We start from the raw sequence: 8957 nt of genomic DNA, 5'->3' as shown, positions 1-8957 counted from the left end.
CTCCTCCTCCTCCTCCTCTCCCCCCATTCCCACTGTCAGCTCTCTAAAGAACAGTGGAAAGAACCCTGGTCTGGGACCCTGTTGGACTGGCCTTTCCCAGACCAGCAAAGGTTCAGCGAGCACACACTTCATGCTATGAGCTCAGAGATGTAGAGATGGGTGGCTCCTGCCCTTGCAGGAGGCAGAGACTCTTGAAGGAAATGTGCAGGCTGGCACTGAAGGATCTTGAATGATGTATCATGAGGTTTGTCTCAACAAGGTAATACTACCCTGGGTCCCTCTTCCCTTCTTGGAAAACAGCACGTGCCCAGGCCCTGAGCGGAGAGAAGCAGAAACACTTGAGGATTTAAAACGCAGGATGGCTTCAGCGCAGCACAGAGGGCAGGTGGGTGGGGAGTGGATCGGGAAGAAGAGGCCCGAGAAGGCAGTGGAGCCAAATACGTTGGGTTTCACAGCCCGTGGTGGGAGAGGGGGTGCTGTTCTGCACATGAAGAGGAGTGGATGGTGGGTGTAGACAGTGAGAGAGCTGGTCACGTTTGTATTTTGGAAACAGTACCCTGGTTAGAGAGCAGAGGATAGAGTCAAGGAGGTGAGGTGGAAGCAGATTATTATCACCTCTTTCACTCCACCATTCCATCTGTCCCTGGATTTGTCCACCTGGCCATTGTGAGCATAGGCGGTCACAGATTATCGGGAAGACTATGGGGGTGAGGTGATGCCCTTGACCTTCTGGGACTGTCTCCCTGTTTTACGCTGTTTCTCTCGCCCTCACTGGTCTCGTGGTCAGTGCCCCATTCAGCCACCCCAACGAAGTGCTGGCTGCACAGGGAGACAGGAGGCCTAGGGCGTGTGTGTGTGTGTGTGTGTGTGTGTGTGTGTGTGTGTGTATGGGAGGGGTGTATGCCACAGCCTCTACTGCAGACAGATGATTTGGGGAACCGGTGCAGGGAACAGGCTGGTCGGAAGCTTTTAAAATAATTACCCCTGCCTGGGCTGGCTGGCTGGCAGCAGCCCATTAGTCCTGAGTTGGAAATTCTGAATTGTTTCATGACAATTGAAAACACGATTGGAGGCCAGGAGGGAGCTACCCATGAAATATTCATGTTTCCTTGGCCGTGTGAGGCAGTTCCTCCTCAGGCCGAGCTCTCGGGACACACAGGTTTTAAAGTGACCACCCTTTGTCCCAGAGCTTGGGCTGACCCCTCTCCAGGGGGATCAGAGGGAGTTTCTGGTGCAGGGCTGTGAGGTTAGTTTCCTTCCAAGCTGTGCCCCCCTGCACTCCAGCCTCCCTGTCCCGCCCAAGTGGGAGAGCATGTGGGGGCTTGAGCAGTTTGTCTGGCCTGCTTAGACTCTCCTCGGGACTCGAGGCTCATCTGGTGTCAGACTGGGTGTGAAAGCCAACTCTGCTCCTTTGGCATCGTAAGCCTCAGTTTTCACCCCCGCTCAATGGGAGATGTCCAGGGCTCCTGCCTCTCAGGGCCTCTGTGAGGTCAGCAGGGACAGTGCTGCACGCCCCCCTCCCCCTCCCCCAGCCATCAGCTGATGAGCTCATCACTCACAGCCCATGGGAGGCCCTGGGGACCGCGGCAGCCAGGTCTGTTCTGGGACTCCTTCCTGCTGGAGGCTCAGGCCTTGCTGTGCCCCTTCTTTGCAAGCAAAGACGGCTTTGAAATACTTCGTGTCCCCCCACCCACCCACCCCCACCCCGTCTCTGCAAATCCCAAGTAAATATTATTCCGAGAAGGGTCTATGCTAGCCTGGCAGGCACTCGGTGGGTGAGGTGCCCTCAGTTCTTGGTTAGGAACCCTCACATACCAAGCTCAGGTCCCTCCTCATTAGGGGAAGCTTAGGTGGCCAAGGAAGTTGGCGGTAGAAACCCACTGGCCGCCCCAGGCAGCAGGAGAAGGCCCTCTGCTGGAGCCTTTGCCTTGCCCGCCACGGCAAATGGCCCTCTTTGCTCTCTCTGGAAAGGAGGCCCACACCAGACTCACTGCCAAGGAGTCGAATCTGGCTCACAGCGAGGTAGGCCTGTGATTCCACGACGGCACATCCTTATAGGAGCAGACAGCCTCATCTCTCTCCTGGAGCAGCTGGTGGCTTAGAACTGCTGACCGTGTGGTTAGTTGTCCAACTTGTGACCCACTTTGTCACCAAGGGTCCTGGAAAGCAGACAGGCAGATGGTATTCCCCCATTTCCTAAGTGAGGGGCTGCAGACTGGATTTCATGTTTTCATTCATTTTATGTGAGCACAGTGGGCGCGGTGTTGGGGACCCGGGAACGATGGACAATCCTGGTCCACACCCTCAAGGGGGATTGGGTCTGCATGAATGGACCTTCAGGAGGGGGGTGGATGCACCTCCAGCAGGAGCCATGGGAGCACAGATGAGGGCCAGCAAAACTACCTTTGGAGATCAGGGTATGCGCTGGGTTGGACGTAGTCTTCCTGCGGATTCTTCAGAAGGAGCAGCAGTGTGCTCTGGAGTCGGGGGTTAATGAAAGGCAGGTTCGGCCCAGGTTTCTTATCCCGCAGGGTTAGGACCACATCAGTCTGTGTGCCCCCTGCCCCCAGGCATGGGAAGTAGTCAGCAGCCCCCAAGGGATGCTAGGAGGGCCTTCATAGCTCCAAGGGGCCGGGCTCCTTGCCCATGATCCTCTCTGGGCTGTATTTCTTTTATTTGAAAAACAAGACTAGGTAACTTATCAGCAGGACGCTGTCCCTGTACCCCCTTTCCACCCCCCCTCAAGTAATATCTTAGTGGGAACCCTAGATTGATCAATGAGAGGATGCTATGGCTGAGGGGGTGGGGCGGGGTCCAGACGTAGATTCATCTCATCTATAGTCAGCAGCAGGAGTCAGGTGCAAGGCAACGTGCCTCTTGATGGACTGGGCCCTGGGTATGGCCCAGGGGGCCTTACCTGCCCATTCAGATGGATGGATGGAAGGACCCCACTGGCCTATTGTTCCTTGTCTTTGTAAATTTCCTGTTAGTCACGTGGATTCCAGTCCACAAGCATCTATTAAATAGCTGCTGGATGAGCCTTAGGAGCCTGGTGGGGTAGTGGTTATGAGCTGGGCTGCGATCCGCATAGTTGACAGATTGAAACCACCAGCAGCTCTGCAGGAGAGAGACTGGGCTTTCGACTCCTGCAAAAGGTTCCGGTTGGACACCTACAGGGTTTGCTATGAGTCAGCATTGACCGATGGCGGCAGCGAGAGAGAGAATGAGAGGGGTAGTGGTTACACATGAGGTTGCTAACAGCAGTGTCAGCAGATCGAAACCACTAGCCGCTCACTCTGTGGGAGAAAGATGGGGCTTCTTACTCTTGTAGAGTCAGTCCTGGAAATACATAGGAGCAGTTCTCCTCTGGCTTGCTACAAGGCAGCATCGGCTCCAATATGCGGAAGGAGCCCTGGGAGCCCGGGAGGCACTGGGCTACCGACTGAAGCGGTCCGTGGTTTGAACCCACCAGCTGCCCCGTGGGAGAAAGATGGGGCATTCTGTTTCCATAAAGACTTACAATCTTGAAACCCTATGGGGCTGTTGTACTCTGTCATTATGAGTTGGAATCCTCTCAGTGACAGTGGGTTTGGCTTTTTATCATTGGATGTGTTCAAGCAGCCTGGGTGGTACAGGGATCAAACACTTAACTGTGAACCCCAAAGCTTCCGGTTTGAACCCACCAGCTGCTCTGCTCTGAGGGAGGACGACATGGCAGTCTGCATCTATAATGATTGCATACAGTCTTGGAAGCCCTTGGGGACAGTTCTACTCTGTCCTACTAGGCTCTGAGACAGAAGTGATGGGCCGGCTCCAGGCATGGGTTTGGTGGGAGATGTGCAAAGGGGCATCCCTTGTTTGTGGTACCTGCTCAGGGCCCTGCGTGGTACCTCCTTTTCTTATCTAACCAGCTGCAGCCCCATTGTACAGATGAGGAATTTGAGCTGGGAGAGGGTCAGGGATGTGCCCAGATTATGAGGCACGCTAACAACCAGCTTCCCTGGATTAGACACTCCGGGGTGTGCCAGGCTTGCTGCTGACACCTGCCCGTGCCTCACCTCCTTTAGCCGAAGAGCAACCGGGAGAGCGAGGGACTGTCTTGATCCTCCAGGACCGAAGGTGCCAAGGTTCACGGAGGTGAAGGGGCTCATCCTGGACTCTCGCACTTGTGTTTGGGGTTCCTTCCTCTGTGCACCCCAGTGCTGAGGTGCTCAAGGCAGCTATACTTGGGACCTCCAGACAACTGCGCTTCCCTCAGGAGTCCCACTGTGCGATAGGGAAACTGAGGCCTTGAGGCTTGCACCCTCCTAGAACCTCTCTGCCCTCTGGAGCCTCCATCTGGCACGGGCCACTCCGCCTGTCTTTTCCCTGGCCTATGAAATCAGTGTCTGGCATCTCCCCAGAACACTCTCCTTTCTGGGGACCATTTGCCCGCCCGCAGCCTTGATCAGGGCATGCTGACCTCAGCTGCCTGGGTGGGGACCGTCCCAGGAGTCCAGGACATAGGGTGGGGCCAACCCCTCCCTTGGAGGCTGGAGCTGGAGGGTGAGCCAGGAGCCAGTGCTGCAAACCCCCTTCCTTTTCCTGTGTGTGTGTGTGGAGCCCCCTTACTTTCACCTCCTACCCCAAACCCAGCATCCTCACACACTCCCTCTCTCTCTTTCCCCACAGCCTGCCACCGAGGAGAGACTGACAGACGGAAGGACTGACTGAAGGGCTGATAGGTGTTCTTGCCCTGGGGGACGGAATGATAGATACTGTGGGGCAATGGTGGCATTTCAGGTGGGTCTGAGCAAGGCTGGACTTTTGATGGAAAGAGAGACACCCCCGCCTGACTTGCAGGTAGAACCTGGAGGGTACCTGAGAGGATGGGGCTCCCCCCGGGAAGCCTGAGGGGAGAGGCTTGTCTGTACACAGAGCCCAGCAAACACTGGGAGCACGAAGTGAGAGGACGAGTCTTGACAAATGTTTGCCAAGTCCCCGGCCGGCTCCGGAGGGAGCGAGCTTGTTTAGCAGACAAAGGGAGAGCAGCCTCCAAGGGGCCCCTGAGTAGCGAGGAAGAGAAAGGAGGAGCATCCGGGGGGATCTTGTGGTCAGACTTGGGCCCTCTGCTGACCACCACTCTCTGCTTCCCTCTGCTTTGGACCAGCTGGCTGGGGTTTGCCCTGCCCCTGAGCCCTGCTGGGTGCTGGGCCATCTGCAGGGAGGTCAGTATGACCTGCACATCCCAGGTCCCTTGTCCTTTAGGAACCAGGAAGTGTGGCTAACATCAACAGTGGTAAAGTGTTTGAGGAGGCAGCGTGGGTCTGGCGAGAGGAGCTTGTGACACTGGATCAAGCCAGGCTGAGCAGAGGCCTAGCGACCTTGCTGATCTTCCTCTCTTCTCTGAGCCCACAATCCAGACACATCTGACTGCCGGCCTCTGTGGAGGAGGAGTGCAGAGCAGAAGAGGGGGAGGGTGGGGAGGCAAGGCTCGTCTCTCCTTGGGCCTCAGTTTCCTCAGCTCTTATATGGGATCCTTATTGCTCCCTGGCCTGTCAGCTCAGCTGCCCAGGGGCACTATGAATACCCAGGGAGGTAGCAGGGGCCTGGGGCTATCAGAGAGGGCTTCCTGAAGGAGGAATCCTTTTGCACTGGGCCTAGAGACTTGGGCAAGATTTCCTTAAGAGCAGATGGGGAGACCTTTAGGAAAAGTGCATACACCATGCAGGTGAACAGGTTCGGGGATGTTCTGGGATTTGTAATCTCATGCTAATGTGTATAGTAGAGCCCAGAGGGGCCAGGGGCATGGGATGGGCTCTGGTCTGCAGAGGCCAGCTAGGCCCTGAATGCCAGCACAAGAGACATTCTAGGAAATAGGGAGCCACCGAGGCTGAGGATTGAGCTTGGAAGGGGCCTGAATAGGGAAGGCTCTGGCTAGGATGGTAGGAGGGGCCTGGAGACAAAAGGGACAGGTCAAGGCGAGAGGCTAGAGTTGGGCTATTTCCTTTGGGCTAGAGAAGGAGGCCTTGGGAGGGGCAAGGCTTGAGGTGGGGTGGGGTAGGATGGCCAAACTCCTGTCTTTACTCTGCAGAGCCGGCCTGCTTCTTGGGGCTGGGTATCTTTGATCTCAGTGAGTCTCCCAGTCTCATGCTGTCTTTCCGCACTTGCCCCTTTGTTCTGAATCCCCCTGCTCCTGATCTTGTGCAAGCTGCCCTTTCCAGGGGTCCTAGGCTGGGGAGGGTTGGCCAGGAAGCCTGGCAGATGAAGTCTGGGTGCTGCCCCCCATCCATAGCCACTGGCCTACCCAGAGTTACCGTTGAGCTCTCATCAGATGGCCAAGCTGCCTGGGTGGTACGCCTCAGCTTCAGTGGGGCTGGGCACCTCAGGGTCTGAGAGAAGAAGAGACTCACCCAAGGCCCAGGTTCCCCTGCATTCAGTAGCCCTGAGAACCTCACCTGGCCAGAAGTCCAGTTAGGCCTCTGGGGTGGCACGGAGTAGCTCCTGTTAGGTGCCCATCACCTTCCAGGTGCAGGTGGGGGAGTTGGATGTAGCTGAACCGCAAGTGTGCTTGGGGAGCTACTCGGGGGTGGGGTGGGGCAGTGACTTTCCGGTTGGGAGGATGCAGAGAAACAGGGCCCTGGTCTTGCAGAGCCTCTTGCCTGTCGTGGGACCATGCACCTGGACTTCCCCCTTGCTGTCCACACTCTGTCTTACCCCCCAGGCCTGGGGCAGGGCTGGGTGGTGAGGTTGAACAGAGGGAAACAGGGTCCCCCAGTGACTCTGGCCACCCTTTTCTTAGGTGCGGATGGTCTGGCCAGCCCGTCCAGTGCAGCTCTGTTGTGTTCAGCATCCTGTCCCCAACCTGGTTTGACCGGCTGTTGCTTTAAAAACAGGTGAGCTCAAGCCTGGTGTAAATATGCAAAGGTGATGAAGTCCAAGGAGAGCCGCTCTTAAAAAAGCAACATTTGGAGAAACCGTTTGAACAGTGGACCAAATGCTTGGCCTCTGGAGCCCTGCAGGAGAAACAAAGAAGTCTCCCAACAGTGGGACAATGGAGAGCTAAGCAGGTGCATCTGGCCGCGGAAACCACCCCGACAGAGAAAAGATTGAACCGTGGATTCAAGACTACTCAGACGGCTCTGAGTGAGAAATGCCAATCCCCAAAGACCCCATCCTGCAGGGGTCTGTGTTTATAATGTCCGTTCTCACCGGGATGCCGCTTGCTGCGGCTACCCGTTACCATTTGAGGCAGGCAGGGCAGGTGTAGAAAGCAACGTCCGTTTTGGGGGGAAGCGAGGTGAGGGATACTTCCAGTCTGGCGGTGTGACCCTGACAAGTTCCTCCTGAGTCTATTGTATTTTAAAGAACGAGCCACCAACAAGAACAACAATTTGGGGCTCTGCCTGGGGTGCAAAGTGCCCTCAGGGGAACTCAACATGAACTCTGGTATGTGCGTGTGTGTGTGGGGGGGTCCTTGGAGAGACTATGGTGAGGGGTGAGGCACCCTGCTCCGAATAAGTTGCCCCAGGCCTGAGGGAGCGCGGGGCAGGGGCGCTGAGCCATGCTCAGAGGTGCTGGGTGGGGAAGGTCCCTGCAGAGGCGCCAACCCAGCCAGGCTCCTAGCTCAGAGGGGTGGGGTGGGGTTGGGGGGAGGGGGGGCAAGCGCGCTAGACTCCCTTACCAGGTGCGCAGAGCCCCGCAGCCCGGTGGCTGCAGTGGGTCCAGGCCACCCCCTGATCAGGCCTCCTGCCTGCCTTGTGTTGGGAAGGGGGCCCATGGAGTGGCTGCCCCGTGGATAGCCCGCCGCGGTGATATTTGAGTTCCCAGGACAGGGAATCCAAATGCAGGGCTTCTCTGCCCCCTGACACCCTCACTTGCCCTGGACGCCTAAGAAGCACCTTCAGTAGAGGCTGGCGCCACCCAATCTGTATCCAAGGCCCTTGCCCACAGACTTCTGCCCGGAGAAAGTCTCCGCTGTGGGGCTCACCCTGCACCCGTCTAAGGGGACTCTGCAGAGAACGCTGCTTTCTTCTGCTATTTCTCCTGCTCCTTTCGGCAAACTCCCACTTACCCCTTGTGGCCCAGTCCTGAGACTTCCTCTGTGAGACACGGTCTCCATCCCTGCTGCTGCCTACAATCCCGGGGGGTGGGGGGTGGGGTGGGGGAGACCGGACCACGGTGTGCTTGTAGGTTTATGAAGGGGGCAGATTTCCTCAGGCTGTCTCTGTCTCTGCCACAGACCACTGAAACACAGCTGCTCATGCAACCAAACACTCATTGTCATCAGACCAGTGTCGACTCACAGTGCCCCATGGGACAGGGCAGCACTGCCCCTGTGAGTTTCTGAGGCTAATAGACTTTGGTTGGTCTTTCTCCCTCTTGACAGCTGGTGGTTTCCAACTGCTGACCTTGAGGATGGCAGCCCAATGCATAGCCATGCCACCTACGCTCCAACTCACATGCCAGCGAAGTTTGTCTCATGTGCCTGGTGGGGGTGCGGGGCCACTGTTACTCAGATGCAGCTGGGCTGAAGGTTTGAGCCAGCGCGGAAATGGGGAAGACAGGCAAGGGTTCTGGTGTCTTCGTCATTTTAGCTGCTGGGATGCCCACTTAGCCGCACACTGGAGGTCCTGCCTGTTGGTTGAGCTTTCTCTAGGTGTTGATAACATGGCCGTTCCGTAGGCGAAAGAACCAGAATCCAGCACGAATTCCAGGCAAGGCAGCCCGAAGTGAGGACTGTGTTTTCTTTTTTTTTTGCCTGTATTTGTAACCATGTCACCCTCCTGGCAAGTTCAAGTGGGGGCACTGCCTGGGTGTGACCCCCGGGGGGTTATGTTACTCCAGACACAGCAGGGGGTACTGGGTTCCAGCCTGGATAAGAGGGAGCCTGCCTGACATCAGTGGACTTTGCCACAAGAGAGCCAGCATGTCCTGAAGGGGGTCTGGTCTCAGGAAAACCCGTAGCTCAGCATGGT

The sequence above is a fragment of the Echinops telfairi genome, unplaced genomic scaffold (assembly GCF_000313985.2).
Source record: "Echinops telfairi isolate 266 unplaced genomic scaffold, ASM31398v2 ScPeMD7_7469;HRSCAF=8507_1, whole genome shotgun sequence".
NCBI lineage: Eukaryota > Metazoa > Chordata > Mammalia > Afrosoricida > Tenrecidae > Echinops > Echinops telfairi.
This window is presented reverse-complemented; position numbering follows the sequence as displayed.